Here is a 15,498-nt window from a genome sequence, read left to right on the forward strand (position 1 = left end):
AATAACCAGAAATCTAACGATGAACTAAATGTTAACGTAGATGAATTAAACGACCATTTCATTTCGCCAACGGGAATTAATTCTGTCATAAAGGAGAAAACTATTAATACATATGATGATACGCCATCTCCACAAAGAGATCAATTTTTACTTCAGTCACGTCACACCGCAAGAAGTAATTGACTCAATAAAACGCATCAAGACCAGGGCTAGGGGCGTAGATAATATAGGCCATGAAATGCTCATGAAAATTCTCCACCACATCATGTATCCATTGGTGAATATTTTTAATTACTCACTGCAACAGGGGACTTATCCAGAAATATGGAAAATGGCCATAGTTCGCCCGCTTCCGAAAATAAAACTGGCAAAGGACGTTGGTGACTATCGGCCGATTAGCATATTATGCATATTGTCAAAAGCTTTAGAATTCATAGTTCACAAGCAAATTACCGACTATCTTATTCAACACAATCTTCTTGATATCCACCAGTCCGGCTTTAGACCGAGACACAGCACTTGCAGTGCATTAACACATGTGACTGATGACATAAGGCAAGCTATGGGCAACACACAACTGACAGTTCTAGCGTTATTGGACTTTAGTAAAGCTTTCGACACTGTTGACAGGGACATACTTATATCCAAATTAAATAGTTTAAGTTTCTCCGCGAGTGCACTCCAGTGGATCAGATCCTATCTCACCGGTCGCCGGCAGTGTGTACTTAATAACAACAATGAATATTCAAATTGGCGTTCGGTCGACGTAGGAATTCAACAAGGATCTGTACTGGGCCCCCTATTTTTCTCTTTGTATATAAATGGCATATCTTCCGGATTAAAACACTATAAATACCACTTATACGCTGATGACCTACAGATATATATACACAGCAAACCCGAAAACCTACACTCAGAAACACGTCACCTGAACGAAGACTTGATGACCATAGATATATGGGCCAGAAATCACGGATTAAAATTAAACCCATCAAAATCCCAGGCTATAATTATTGGTTACTCTATATTGCTTTGCAAACTCAATCGAACAGCGTTACCACAGTTGTCCATAAGTGGTACTCCGATACAGTATAGCCAAAATGTAAGAAATCTTTGTATAATATTTGACGAACATCTGTCCTGGTCTGCCCAAACTATGTCTGTGTGTAGAAAAATATACGGAACGCTACGCTGTCTCAGTAAATTCAAATTCACTTTCCCTTTTAAAGTAAAGAAAATTCTTGTTGAATCACTCGCATTACCTCATTTTGATTACTGCGATATAGTTTACAACAACCTAGGAGTAGACTGAGGAAGGAAATTACAGCGTGCTCAGAATGCTTGTGTAAGATTTATCTGTGGACTTCGTTACGCTGACCATGTTACACCGTCTTACACGCGGCTCGGGTGGCTTCGCCTGCAAGAACGACGCACACTTCATACTCTTTGCTTCTTGCATACTAGTCTTAAAAGTTCTCAACCAGCCTATCTCCGTGATCGAATGAAGCTCCTCTCCACAGACCATAACAGAAATACCCGATCCTGCAGCACCCTGTGTTTATCCCTTCCTGTACACAGAACAGCAATCTACACGAAAAAATTCACTGTTACCGCAGCCCGACAATGGAATCTCTTACCAGGGGACGTCAGGAGCATGTCCAGCAGCTTAGCTTTTAAACATGCCTGTGTCGAAATACTAGGTAAACATGCATGAATCATCAAATTATGACCTGAAAACACCTACTCCTACCGCCTCTTCATCATTATTTCCCTCTTCCTTTCACAGATCTTCTTTTCCTTCTTACAAATCCTTCTCTTCACCTTTCAACTGAAGGCGATATTTCGGTGTAATGTAGAAATGTATATATATTTTCTAAACTTTTTTCTTAAGTAGTTGTTATAGAACTCATTATTCATAATTATATTCTTAATGTACTCTAAGTACGATTTATATTATATAGATGATATGATCTTTTTAAGTGTGGTTACTTTTGTTAATGCTATTACTGTTATTATTGTTCATATTATCATATTATTATCATCAGTAGTTATTATTAAGTGTTCTAGGTTAAGACTGGTTAAGTGTAAGAAAGGGAGTACATCCCTAACTTTGCCAGGATAAATAAAACATATTACTTACTTACTTACATAGGATTGTTTCTAGTCAGTTGTGTGAATCTAACATTTCGAATTTAGTTTCATTACCTGCAACAAATGGGAGTGTATGACAACAGTTTTACTACAATGAAAGTAATACGCTGGAAAATCAAAAGATTTAGCGTTATGTAAGTCACAGTTAGCCTATATTTCAGCAATCGGTATAAATATAGTTCATATCATACCCAGAAAACTATCAACAGATGACAAGAAAATATAATAATAATAATAATAATAATAATAATAATAATAATAATAATAATAATAATAATAATAATAATAATTGTTCCGAGGTATCTGTGGAACAGCAGAGGTGAAAGAAGGTGCTGGGATAAATAGGTCTCAACTTACGAAATTAAAGTTAATTTAAAATTTAACAAAGGTTATATTTTCTTTTCAAAATCAAGAAATAACAAGTATGACAGGTACTCAGTAGCATATCAACAAATCAAGAATGTACAATTGCAATTTGTTAATGGATTTGGGCTTCGAGCCCCCAGACACACAATCCTTGAGCAATGAGCCCAACTTTACATATGAACAAAGTTCAACAAAGGGGCAGAAAACCCCAATCATGCCAAGGAGCACTAGCTCCCAATCACCCAGTTAAGCCTGCTCGAGGCACACAGAAACCAAATTTAAGAAAGAGCAACCTGCTCACAAAGTTCAAGCCTATTCAAAGGACACACCAAACTCAACCTTCAAGCTGTCCTCCAGGCACACAAGAACAGGGGTAAAAATACCCAACCTACTGAGGCCTATTCAGTAAAGAAACAGGACAATTACGTGGCCCCAAAATACCAACTTGAGTGGAGGCGTAACTTGCACTCCTAATACACCTTTTTAAAACCTATTTGGCACTAGGCCGCTTATGCAAGGGCTAATCCCATACTACGGAGGTGACACGATAGGAAAACTTTATTACATTACGAAGAGAAGGGAAACTGTTATGAAAACGTAGTCACCTCAAAACAATATGAGTGGGAGCTCGAGAGGGTTAGGCACTCTCTATCCCAATTTGTAGTTAAAGAGACAGAATTTATACCAAGTGTCTTTTACATTTTAAAGGAAAGTTACATGATAAAAGTTTCGAACCTGCCCCGAGGGTTAAACTGCTGAGCTAGCGAGCAAAGAAGTTATTAAAAGGCCATTACCTGATGGATGAACTGCTGCCCGAAGAAAGAGGCGCTTCCCGCCCCCTGCTACATAATCACACTAGGATAGATGTTACTGAAGTGGCCCGGAGACCAGAAAATCAGCAGTTTAAATAACCTCGTGGAACATTCGGGACCTTTCAAGAATGAGAACCCACACCCCCGTCAATTTTATTGGGTAGCATAAAGCAACATCTCCATATCGGAGAAGACATACGTTATTGGTCAAAATTTAATTAGAGAAATTCAGGATTAGCTAAATTCAAAACAAGCGGAAAGAGAAGGGTTATACTGCCAACCCAAAAAATAACCGAAAGAAATTTAACAAAGAACAAACTTATGACTACAAAATTTCTTCAAAAAAAAGTTCCTTCACTTCGCACTAGGGTGCACAATTGTAGTTCTTAAGTAGTGCCATCTAGAAGAGAATGTTCACACTTCTTACTACAGAGCAAACAAATATAAATCGAAAAAGACACAGTTCAGAACTTTTCAAAATTTACAATAGCGACATCTTCTGAGAAACTTTAGAATTAACATGGTTGTTAAAGTTCAGGCTTCCTCCAGTAGAGGAGTTTCAACTGGCGCAATGTTTGAATTAGCTGCGTGGAGGTGTACCGCCCGGTACAGACCTCCCCTCCCAAAAGTCCTTCCAAGGGGAGACAAAGAAGAACACCAAATTTTCTTTTAAAACAAGGTCCAAGTTATGATGTTGATATAGAAATTAATTGCAGAAGGATTTACAAACAAGTTTTCTTAAATTGGTTGGATCCAGTTTCAAAATTCTTTGTAGTAGCTTTTGATGTAATGTCTTTATGCTTGTAGTAGTTGAATTCAGAAAGAAAAACTTTTAATTCTTGAAAGGAAAAATAATTTTCTAAGTCCACCAGATGTGCAGTTGAATCCAAAAATGTAGTAATTGTGGATACGGAATGTCCATGTAGCTGGATAAGTACATTAGTTGCCTATTACTTGATGGCGAGACCAGCCGCAGCAGCTTGTGTCCAGATGAGGCCGCTCGGACCCCTCAAGTACCCTGAGATACCGCTCTCCCGCACTATGTGAGGGGTAGAGGTGATGAAGCACGCCACACCCGCGACGATTGTTTACAGGCCGCGGGCAGTTTGCCGGAGGAGCGCCGCACATCAGCCTTGGCCGGGAGAAGGGCTCCAGCTCGCCGTACACTGGTTGTCCTCACTGGAGTAGATCGGGCCCGTTCTCTACTACAGGAGCGGTATGGCACCGCACGGCTGCGGGGGCACTGAAACATTAAGATCTCGGCGGCAGAATTTTGTTGGACCATAATGATTTTAGGGTACAGTCTTTGTGGTGAGGCAGAGGGGCCAGCGGCGTGGAGGTTTTATTTCATTTCAATTAGCCACTGGTGTGTTTGAGCAGGAGACGGGAGCATGGTAATCGCCATGGTGAGGACAGGATAGCAGTTTAACTGGTCGGGGGAGGTTGTACAAAGAATATTTTAATACAAGAGACCTAATTCAAGGGGCAGAAGGCCTAAAAATGAAACCAAAAAATATAACCTTCCGAATTCTTACAAAATGTAACAAAAAAATAAAAACCAGCTAAGTTAGCGCGGAAGTTACACAGGTTTCACCTGCGACAGGTGAACCCTAAATATCCTCTCGGTGGCTGGATTGCTTAATAATAAAGTAACGGGTGTAAGGAAATCAAGAATAATATATGGCCCATGAAATCTGGGGGCAAGCTTGCCCGCGGGAACAAAATTCTTGACCATAACCTGGTCGCCTAACTTCAAATGGGTGGGTCTCCGTCCACGATCATATCTTTCCCTAACCTTTTCATGAGACACTTTAAGATTGGCTTTAGCCTTCTTCCAAAGATCTTTAATATTATCAGGATCTATTGCCTCAGGTAGAATGTCACTCAGAGACCAAAGAATAGAGAGCGGCGTGTTTGGAACAAACTTGAACATCAAAGAAGCTGGAGTAAATTTATGGGATTCATGAACCGCCGAATTCAAAGCAAAACCTAACCAATGCAGGGATGTGTCCCACCTAGAATGATCGTCGTGATGATAGGCAATAAGGGCCGATCTCCAATTACGGTTGACCCGTTCCGCTAGAGATGGTTGAGGATAGTAAGCAGATGTTGTTACATGCGATATGGACAGGTCAAAACAGAATTTACGAAAGAGATTGGATGTGAAAGCTTTAGCATTATCAGACAATATATTGACACGGACCGAAAGAAGCAAAAATGGAATTTAAACAAGTAATGGTGGACTGGGCGGTAGCCAGCTTAGTTGGAAATAACCAAGAAAACCTTGTAAAACCATCTACACATACAAGGATGAACTTGTTGGCATTCCCCTTTGACTGGGGGAAGGGTCCTACGTAGTCGATATACAGACGTTCCATTGAGCGCGATGCTTGATGAGAAGACAATAGACCTACCTTGGTGGACATGGTGGGTTTACTAAGCAAGCAAGATTTACAAGCCTTGACTAGTTCACGAATTTCACCGTCCGTACCTTTCCAGATTAACTTTTCACGGATCTTTTCACGAGTTTTGAAGATGCCTAAATGCCCCCCCCCCCCAATGGGGTTTCATGATACTACTTGAAGATCATAGGTACAAGAACAGCTGGAACCACTACCTTCATCCTCTTATGCCCCGACGGGCAACATAGAACACCATTCCTCAATACATAAGGGACAACAAGTTCCCCAGAAGAAAGGGTCTTCACGTTGATATTTATCAATATCCCTAAATAACATGGGAGCATCAGTCAGAATGGCATTAACCTCAGGTAGTATGGATTCGGGAAGTGAAGAACTATGAACCTGTTCAAGGGGCTCTACATCATTCGAAAACATACGGCTTAGTCCGTCTGCCACAACATTTTCAGTACCTCTTATATGCCTAACATCAAACTGGAAGGCAGAAATTCGGATGGCCCACCGGGCTATACGACCAGTACGACGCGGCCTACCTAAGACCCAGCTTAAGGCTTGGTTATCAGTCTCCAAGTCGAACTTGACATGTTCCAGATAAAGGCGGAACTTTTCTAGCGCAAATAAAACTGCCAAACCTTCGAGCTCATAGATGAAGTACTTGGCTTCATGAGCCGATAGAGTCCTAGAGGCATAGGCGATGGGGTGCCTTCCTAGTTCAGTCTCTTGAAGGACTGCAGCTACCGCCAACGACGACGCGTCGGTTTGGACGATGAATTTCTTGGCGAAATCGGGCATAGCCAGAACAGGGGCATTACACAGAGCTAATTTGAGATCTTCAAAAGCGGCTTGTTGAGAAGGTCTCCACTCAAATTTGACGCCTTTCCTACGTAGTAAGTTCAAGGGCGCCGCTCTATTGGCGAAATTTGGAATAAATTTCCTGAAGAAATTCACCATACCAATGAATCTGGCAATACCTTTGATGTCCTTGGGAGGCTTGAAATCACGGATGGCCCGTGTTCTAGAGTGATCGACTGCAACACCATCGGGCGACGCAATATGCCCTAGGAATGACATGGAAGGCTTAGCGAAGGCGACCTTGGAAAACTTCACAGTTAACCCAGCCTTACGAAGGCGATTGAGAACTTCTTTCAGATGATCTAGATGTTCTTTGAAGGTCTCCGAAAATACGACATCATCGAGATAGTGGTACAAGTACTCAAATTTGATGTCGGAGAAGACCCTATCTAGCAGTCTCGTAAGTACAGCTGCTCCCGTGGGGAGCCCGAAAGGTACGCGGTTGTATTCGTACAAATTCCAATCCGTGGCAAACGCTGTAAGATGTTTAGATTCTTCGGACAGAGGAATTTGATTATAGGCCTGATTGAGATCCAAGATGGTGAAGAACTTAGCTTTACGAAACCATGAAAAACAAGAATGAAGGTCGGGAAGGGGCACAGATTGTAACACCACCTTCCGATTGAGAGCCCTATAATCAGTTACAGGCCTGAAGCCACCTTGGGGTTTCGGGACTAGAAAAATAGGCGAAGAATACGCCGACTTAGAGGGCCGAATAGTACCATCCTTTAACATTTGATCGATGATTTCTTTCAATGCCTTCATTTTAGGTGGAGATAGCCTATAAGGTGGAAAACGGACAGGAATCGAATCCGTGACCTCAATTTTGTATTCAATAAGGTCAGTAACACCAAGAGTATCAGAGAACACCTCTGGAAACGACTGACACAGCTTACGAATACTATCAGCCTGCTCCTCAGGTAGATGTCTAAGATCTAACAACATCTCATCCTGGGTAGGCGAAATAGATGAACATGACACAGAATTACATTTCAATAAGGGGATTTTACAATTAGAAGCAAACTTGAATGTGCATGACTTACTTTGAAGTTCGAGCACTAGACCAGTTTGGGACATGAAGTCGGCTCCCAATATAATGGGGCAAGACAAGTGCTTTGCCACAAACAATTTAACTTTCCAAGTAAATTTAGAAATCCGAATTTTGGCATATAAAAAACCTAAAATTTCTAATGGAGAAGAATTAGCCGAAACATATTGAACTGAAGATGAGCAATAGTCAGGAAGTTTACAAACAGTTTTCAATTTGGAGTACCATTCAGCCGAAATAATAGAACACACACAGCCTGAATGTAATAAAGCTGTTACAGGTTCATTATTTATTTCAATTTTGAGAATAGGAACTGGTGCGGAGGTATCCGCCGCTATCCTGAGACATTCTTTAGGGCCTTCAAAGGATGAATTCGAAAACTGAGTTTTCCTTGGGAATTCGGCAGTTTTACTTGGAGCTGAGCCTCGGAAGGTCGACCCAGCCGAAGCTACTAGTCACTTGTTATTATTGGCATTGGTGGAAGTTGCACCAGAAGTGGAGCAGGAGGGAGTGCTGTTCGAATGTGGGCAATTCTTGGCTATATGGGAAAACGCGCCGCATTTAAAACAGCCTTGAGATGACCGTGCTCCATTCCTTGTCCCACTAGACTTGATCAATGGACATGTATTGCGAAGAGGTCAGGCGACCCGCAAGCGTAACATTTGCGGGGTGTGACGGGTCGGCGAGGTGGAGGCCGAAAACTACTAGAGGATGGAGGGGGTTCTCTCGCGACACGTAAGGTATCGGCGTATCTAACTCCTTCGGCTGAGACAGCCATCGCCTCTAACTCGGCGAAAGTTTGCGGACGCGACGCGAAACACAAGTATGATCGGTATGATGGAGAAATACCTTCCACTATGGCCTGAACAATTTGATCTTCGGGAAAATGAAGGGCAAATACCCTAGTATAGAATTTGATGTCTTGTATGAAGTCTGCCAGGTTTTCATCAAGGCGCAGCACTCTATAATAATACTTCTGAATTAGAGATGACCTAGCTCGAGCTGGAATAAAATTAGCTAACAGATGGGCGTGGAAGTCTTCTATGGATGACTGTTCGGCAATTGCCCTAACTATTTTGTCCGATAGAACACCAATAGAATACGGGTAAATAATCTGAAGGATTTGACACGGAGAAAGAGAAAAAACAAGGGCATGATCTTGGAACTCAACTAAAAATCTTAGGAATGAAATAACGTCGCTTGTGGAATTAACGGAAAACTTAGAAATATCCCTGAGCAACATTGCTAATGGATGCGGCAAACTACTGAACCCGGGTGACATAGTAGGTAACGGCCTATGGGGTGTAGAAGCGGTGTCAGAGGGCGCATTATTTAACACAAAGGGTGGAATGGACGTGCGACGACCGGACTCCGTTTCTAATGGGGCAGATGTTCGTTGGGTACCCGCCGCAGTACTACTTCCTTCCTCTTTAGAGGAATCCTCCCCACTTACAATATTTTCTACCATAGGCTGGTCGACTTTAGAAATAGCCGATCCAGATAACAAATGGCTAACTTTACTAGACATTTTAGACAAGTTTTCGGCAAGGACGCTAGCTTCCTTACCCTGAACGGCATTTAACTTCAGAGACAATAGATCACACACCCTATTATAAAAGTGGTACAACCTGGCCTGTACTCTTTTGAGTTGATTAGGAGATGGATCACTTACTTCAAAAAAACTAACTACAGATGCTAGCTCAGTAGTATTATCATTGATCGTGGAGAGAGCGTCGGCAATCTCTTTTTCTCCCAAAGTCGGGATGGTAATAGGCAAATCAAGGAAATCTTTTAGCTTATTAGTGTCTATCGCAACTGTGCCTCCAGATTGAACATTTCTAATGGTTAATTCATAGATTAATTCCTCCTTGCGCAAGTAGCCGGGGTGGAGGACTTCGCGAGAGCCGGACATGATGACAAAAAATTAACAGTTTTGAAAAATTAGAAAGAAAAGTCCAGCGACAGAGAAAATTGTTAGAGTTCGAAAGCAAAACAATGTTTAGCCGTCAAAAGGGGCTAAATTGAGACCCATTCAACCACGCTCTGCTACCACTTGTTCCGAGGTATCTGTGGAACAGCAGATGTGAAAGAAGGTGCTGGGGTGAATAGGTCTCAACTTACGAAATTAAAGTTAATTTAAAATTTAACAAAGGTTATATTTTCTTTTCAAGATCAAGAAATAACAAGTATGACAGGTACTCAGTAGCAAATCAACGAATTAAGAATGTACAATTGCAATTTGTTAGTGGATTTGGGCTTCGAGCCCCCAGACATACAATCCTTGAGCAATGAGCCCAACTTTACATATGAACAAAGTCAACAAAGGGGCAGAAAACCCCAATCATGCCAAGGAGCACTAGCTCCCAATCACCCAGTTAAGCCTGCTCGAGGCACACAGAAACCAAATTTAAGAAAGAGCAACCTGCTTACAAAGTTCAAGCCTATTCAAAGACCACACCAAACTCAACCTTCAAGCTGCCCTCCAGGCACACAAGAACAGGGGTAAAAATACCCAACCTACTGAGGCCTATTCAGTAAAGAAACAGGACAATTACGTGGTCCCAAAATACCAACTTGAGTGGAGGCGTAACTTGCACTCCTAATACACCTTTTTAAAACCTATTTGGCACTAGGCCGCTTATGCAAGGGCTAATCCCATACTACGGAGGTGACACGATAGGAAAACTTTATTACATTACGAAGAGAAGGGAAACTGTTATGAAAACGTAGTCACCTCAAAACAATATGAGTGGGAGCTCGAGAGGGTTAGGCACTCTCTATCCCAATTTGTAGTTAAAGAGACAGAATTTATACCAAGTGTCTTTTACATTTTAAAGGAAAGTTACATGATAAAAGTTTCGAACCTGCCCCGAGGGTTAAGCTGCTGAGCTAGCGAGCAAAGAAGTTATTAAAAGGCCATTACCTGATGGATGAACTGCTGCCCGAAGAAAGAGGCGCTTCCCGCCCCCTGCTACATAATCACACTAGGATAGATGTTACTGAAGTGGCCCGGAGACCAGAAAATCAGCAGTTTAAATACCCTCGTGGAACATTCGAGACCTTTCAAGAATGAGAACCCACACCCCCTTAAATTTTATTGGGTAGCATAAAGCAACATCTCCATATCGGAGAAGACATACGTTATTGGTCAAAATTTAATTAGAGAAATTCAGGATTAGCTAAATTCAAAACAAGCGGAAAGAGAAGGGTTATACTGCCAACCCAAAAAACAACCGAAAGGAATTTAACAAAGAACAAACTTATGACTACAAAATTTCTTCAAAAAAAAAGTTCCTCACTTCGCACTAGGGTGCACAATTGTAGTTCTTAAGTAGTGCCATCTAGAAGAGAATGTTCACACTTCTTACTACAGAGCAAACAAATATAAATCTAAAAAGACACAGTTCAGAACTTTTCAAAATTTACAATAGCGACATCTTCTGAGAAACTTTAGAATTAACATGGTTGTTAAAGTTCAGGCTTCCTCCAGTAGAGGAGTTTCAACTGGCGCAATGTTTGAATTAGCTGCGTGGAGATGTACCGCCCGGTCCAACAACAACAACAACAACAACAACAACAACAACAACAACAACAACAACAATAATAATAATAATAATAATAATAATAATAATATCTCAACTACCGTGTGCAAACATCTTGAATTGAACCCATTTAGGCTGCGTGTGTGGCATTTTCTAAGTTTCTTTCTTTCTTTCTTTTATTTTTTATTTTTGTTTACCAGATAGCAGAGAAATCGCAACTCTATCGGGAGACCTCTAGATTTATTTTGACGGGTAAACATTGACTACGTCACTAGAAATCTATTACATGCCGGCATCGTACAGCATGAAGTGCCGATGAACTTCTGACTACCTCTGCCATGTTTGTACCTGGGATCTGTAGGTCGACACTCTTAACACTTTCCCATAGAGAAGATGTAAGCACTATATGAGGGAGCATGCGAGTATGAGCGAATGCATTCCAGTGTTTAATGCTACCTGTCTGCGCGCGCGAATGTTAACGGTTCTACTCCCATTTTTACGATTTTCGTAAACGTCGAGGTGCCGATATTTCGTCCCGCAGAGGTGCCAGTAAATCTGGTGGCACGAAGCTGGAGATGGTTCAAATATCACCGGACTGAACTAGGATCGATCCAGCGGACATAGGCTCGGATGGCCTAGTGAGAAAGAGAGAGAGAGAGAGAGAGATGAATTATTGTCGTATGCACGTTAAAATACTCAGTAAAGTTAATCAATAACTTTCCCAAAATTGTATATATCAGTTTAATTGAGCTGATATTGATACCGGCTTAAGGGAAGGGGAAGTGATGTCTGGTCAAAACAAGGACTAGAAATATCGTTGGCAATAACTGCGTTGTCCGCCTCTGTGGTGCAGTGGTTAGTATGATTAGCTGCCACCCCCGGAGGCCCGGGTTCGATTTCGGGTCTGCCATGATATTTGAAAATTTGTAGGAGGCCTGGAACGGGGTCCACTCAACCTCGGGAGATCAAATTAGTAGAGGGGGGTTCTATTCCCACCTCAGCCATCCTTGAAGTGGTTTTCCATGGTTTCCAACTTTCCTCCAGGCAAATGTCTTACCCATCCCCCACAAGGCCCCTGTTCAACATAGCAGGCGAGGTCGCCTGGTCCACCACGCCAGTTGTTTCCGGGACCGAATGTCTCACGTTCCAGGACACTGCCCTTGAGGCGGTAGAGGTGGGAAACTTCGCTGAGTCTCTTAGAAAACAATCAACCCTGTACGGTGAACGGATTAATAATAATCGTGACGAAAAATTATCTAATAACATCTCTTATTGTGATGTTTTACGGACTGATAACCCGGTAGTCGGAAAAATTACATATAAAACTACTTTTAGGAATAGTCGCTGTCAGTTCTGGAATTCGAACCTTGGTTCTCCGAATGGGACAACTTCCTAGGAACCTATGAATGTGAGCAGAGAGAGATCACATCTCTATGACAGTTAATAGTTTAAGTTGTAATAACGGGAGGTCAAGCAGGTTAACTACTCGCCACTCCAGTTCTTCTTATATTAAACCGCTACTGCGTGCTCATACTACAGTATATCGGTGCGACAGACTTATTGCCAGGCTAACTGCCGAGGTGGATCACAGGTAGAATGTTCGGTGATGATGATGATGATGATGATGATGATGATGATGATGCTTGTTGTTTAAAGGGGCTTAACATCTAAGGTCATCGGCCCCTAATGGTACGAGATAGACGACACGAAATGATAATTAAAATGTTAAAATATATCCACTCATTAGAGTTAAAAATCAATGGTGATGAAAAATGATTATGAGATTAAAACCATCAGTGCATCTAATTCACAATGCTTTATTTTCTAATAAAAGTATAGAAAATAGACTTGATATGAATAACGCATTGCCTGGAAATACATATAAATATAATTCATGTCAGAAATTAAAAACACATTAAAATACGCAAACACGAACTAAAATAGAGTCAAAGCGACAAAAGCGCAGTTATCAGAAATACACTAACACAAAGGACATTATTAAACGCGATCAAAAAGGCCACTATCCCTCATAAAACTGATGCCGAGGTCTGCTGACTACTCGTCATCTCGCAGGATAAGGAAGATGGTACTGGGGAGTGTTAGCCTACGGCGCAGATCGACAAGGTCCACGCACTCCGTTAAGGATGCGTACCACGGTAAGATGGTCGCCGCAAATATACACCGGAGGGGGTTCTGCTTTCAATGGAAGGGAGTGCGTTAGGATACCGTGGTCGATCCTAAGACGACATAATACCACTGCTTCCCTCCGAGAAGCCCGAAGGGAAGTCCGCCATACGTTCGTTGTACCTTTGATCGCTCTTAGCTTATTTGGAAGTGGAGTCGCCTGCCACCGCCCCATTGGCAGCCTTATCTCTTAACTTGTTTCCCTCTACACCTATGTGACTTTTCTGTTTTTTGCTATTGGCTTTACGTCGCACCGAATATGTCTTATGGCGACGGTGGGATAGGAAAGGCCTAGGAGTGGGAAGGAAGCGGCATTGGCCTTAATTAAGGTACAGCCCCAGCATTTGCCTGGTGTGAAAATGGGAAACCACGGAAAACCATCTTTAGGGCTGCCGACAGTAGGGTTCGAACCCACTATCTCCCGATTACTGGATACTGGCCGCACTGAAGCGATTGCAGCTATCGATCTCGGTCCCATGTGGCTTGGGAGCCACATAAACGTGAATCTGGTGCCGGCATCCGAACACCCGGCCAGCAGGTCCTGGACCCGCTGCACCAGAGGGTGCCGAGGGAAACAGGTATAAATAGACTGTAGCGAGCTCAAGGAGTCAGTACACAGAAGAAAGTGTCGGTGCTCATCGGACAGTGCGTACCGCAGAGCTTCAGATACCATAGAGCCCCGCTGTGTACACACTACAGGGTTTCGGGGGAGCAGAAATAACCTTTCAGTGTCGACTACGAACGCACAGCCCACTTTTGTGTTTGTTCTCGAGCCATCCGTGTAAACGACGACTGAACCAGGATAACGGTCAACAACGGACAGGAAGAGTCTCCGATAAATTGAAGGGTCCGTGTTTTCCATCAGGCCAGTGTGCAGATCGACGATTACTTCTGCTTACACGGAGGTACCCCACTTGGTTGTCTGACAAGGCGAGGAATCGAAGGTACGTGAAAATCTGTGACTGCTATCCAAGAGTATTCCAACCGACCGCGTTGCTCGAGTACAAGCAGTGTACAGCCGACAGTGTCCATTGTTGAATAAGGATAGCTTGGGTGAAGTGGCATCTGTCGAAAATTTGCAGCATACGACAGAAGGAGCTGCTGGCGCCTCAGGTGTAAAGGTGGCACACCAGATTCTGCGAGCAGGCTAGCTATGGGGCTTGTACGAAAAGCTCCCATCGCCAACCTAACCCCACTTTCGTGTACGCTGTTCAGTTTCGCAAGGAAACTTGGTCTTGCTGAGCCACATGCTGCACTGTCGTAGTCTAACCTAGATAAAATATGTGCTCTATAGAATCGTGGGAGCACCGTGCGGTCAGCTCCCCAATTAGTGCTGTTAAGAAACTTCAAGAGGTTAAGCTTCTTGGTGCATTGCATTTTAGCTGCCGCACGTGTGGCTCCCACGATAATTTACTATCGAAAAGGAGCCCAAGAAATCGGTAATTGTCAACTACTGGAATAGCGACATTTCCTAAAATAAGGTTCGGGATGAGGGTGAAGAGTGCGGTGCCGACAAAAGTGCACAACAGAGGTCTTTGTGGTGGAAACCCGAAAGCCATGTTCTAATGTCCACTGCTCCACTCTCTTAATAGCTTGCTGTAATTGTCGCTCTACGACTGCCATATTACGCGGGCTATAGTGCAGAGCAAAATCGTCCACATGTAGGCACGGTATTACTGCTGAACTAGCAGCAGCGACAAGATCGTTTACGGCAATCGCGAACGGAGTGACACTAAAAACCGATCCCTGTGGAACTCCATTTTCTTGAGCGTGGTATTGTGAATATGCCCTCCCTACTCGGACACGGAATAGACGGAGGGACAAAAAATTCGAAATAAATACCCGGAAGTTACCTCGGAATCTCCATTGATGCAGGACGGAAAGGATGCCATATCGCCATGTAGTGTCGTAGGCCTTTTCGAAGTCGAAGAAAACAGCAACCAAATGCTGTTTGCGGAGAAACGCATCCTGGATAGAGCTCTTCAGGCGTACCAAGTGGTCAGTGGTCGAGCGAGCGGCTCGAAAACCACACTGGTACTCGGACAAGAGTCGTTGTTTCTCCAGACACCACACACGTCGGCGATTTACCATCCTCTCAAATTGCTTACACAGGTAGTTTGTAA

The 15,498-nt window shown here is 42.8% G+C and overlaps 1 protein-coding gene across 7 annotated transcripts in view; it reads right to left on the bottom strand.

The window, feature by feature from the left end:
* The window catches only part of LOC136880984 (uncharacterized), a 316,000-nt gene that overhangs the window by 227,127 nt on the left and 73,375 nt on the right, over positions 1–15,498 (bottom strand). For 2 of the 7 annotated variants that reach the window (XM_067153604.2, XM_067153578.2), the window contains exon 2: positions 2,149–2,205. The exons of 4 other annotated variants lie outside the window; for them this stretch is intronic. The gene's annotated coding sequence lies outside the window, so the exon portion shown is untranslated. Of the gene's footprint in view, positions 1–2,140; positions 2,206–15,498 lie in introns of all 7 variants that reach the window. One more of the 7 variants, XM_067153571.2, reaches the window with a different exon arrangement.

The sequence above is a fragment of the Anabrus simplex genome, chromosome 1 (genome assembly GCF_040414725.1).
Source record: "Anabrus simplex isolate iqAnaSimp1 chromosome 1, ASM4041472v1, whole genome shotgun sequence".
Lineage (NCBI taxonomy): Eukaryota > Metazoa > Arthropoda > Insecta > Orthoptera > Tettigoniidae > Anabrus > Anabrus simplex.